Source organism: Myotis lucifugus, unplaced genomic scaffold (genome assembly GCF_000147115.1).
Source record: "Myotis lucifugus unplaced genomic scaffold, Myoluc2.0 scaffold_1048, whole genome shotgun sequence".
NCBI classification, from domain to species: domain Eukaryota; kingdom Metazoa; phylum Chordata; class Mammalia; order Chiroptera; family Vespertilionidae; genus Myotis; species Myotis lucifugus.
The window spans coordinates 109628-111169 of NW_005872096.1; positions in this window are offsets into that span (position 1 = coordinate 109628).

The window sequence follows — 1542 nt, forward strand, 5'->3', positions numbered from 1 at the left end:
CTACCTCCTGGCCTGTTGTGAAGGACAAGTGAGATGACATTATTTAGTGAAGGGCTCAGAGTAGAGACTGGAATAAAGTAACTGCTTAGCAAATGTCCTCTATTGTTATCATTACTATGATTGCTATATGATGGTCAATGTGAGCTGGAATAAGATCCCAGGTGGGCATGGTGCCAGCTGCAGAGGCTGTAGTTCCAGCTGGGCTCCCTGGAGCCTACACTCTGCCATTGCCATGACGTCCTACAGATCCAGCCCTGCCCAAGGGCCAGCCACCTGTAGGAGATGCTGCTCAGCTCCTCCAGGTTGGTGGGCATAAGGTACCAGTGTATGTGTTCACACCTCTGCACGTACATCTCCATGCAGTGCAGGTTCATTGTGTACACCTCCAGTGGCTCCACTGCTCACTGCAGGGGGTGGGGGAAAGAAAAAAACAATTACACCCCAACTTCTCACAGCGAATTCTAACTTTATGGATTCTCCCTCCTCTTCCTGGTCCTCTCGTGTCTTCACTGAAAAGAACATCCTCTACCTGGACCAGTCAATGTGCAATTGGGTTTTGTTGTCGTTTTCGAAGAAACTCTCTTTCACTTTGTAGGATGAATATTTTTTCAATTTATTTCTTTGCTAAAACAATCCTATGAGGTACATAACTGTAGCTGTAGCTGGAAATGTATCCCATTTGTGATTGACCTATGTGCATGAAAATGCATAGGGCAATCCAGAGAGCAACAAGGCAGAATGGCAGTTAACGCTGCAGAGGGAGAACTAAGAAATTTAAATGGGAGAAGACTACCTTTCATCATCTAAAATTATGTGCACATACTGTATATATATATTATTGATTTTTTACAGAGAGGAAGGGAGAGAGACAGAGAGTTAGAAACATCGATGAAAGAGAAGCATTGATCAGCTGCCTCCTGCACATCTACTGGGGATATGCCCACAACCAAGGTACATGCCCTTGACCTGAATCGAACCTGGGACCTTTCAGTCTGCAGGCCGATGCTCTATCCACTGAGCCAAACCGGTTTCGGCTATACTTTTTTTTTTTAAGCTCAGTATTAGTTAACAACATAAGGAACGGGCCAAACAAAGCATTTTATTTCCAAGTGGTTGACTCTTATGGATCAATTTTCAAAAGTAGTTAGATGTACAGCTGATGCTTGAACAATATGGAGGAGCACTGAAGAATCCAAGTATAACAATGATTCCCCCAAAAACTTAGCTCTGAATAGGCTACTATTGACTGGAAGCCTTACTTGTAACATAAACAGACGATTAGATCATTTTGTACATTATATACTGTATTCTTACAATAAAGTAAGCTAGAGAAAAGAGTTAGTGAGAAAACCCCAAAAGAATATATGTACGGCCCTGACTTCTTTGACTCAGTGGATAGAGCATCGACCTGCTGACTGAAGGGTCCCAGGTGCGATTCTGGTCAAGAGCATGTACCTTGGGTGCGGGCACTTCCCCAGTAGGGAGTAGTGTGCAGGAGGCAGCTGATTGATGTTTGTAGCTCTCTATTCCTCCCTTCCTCTC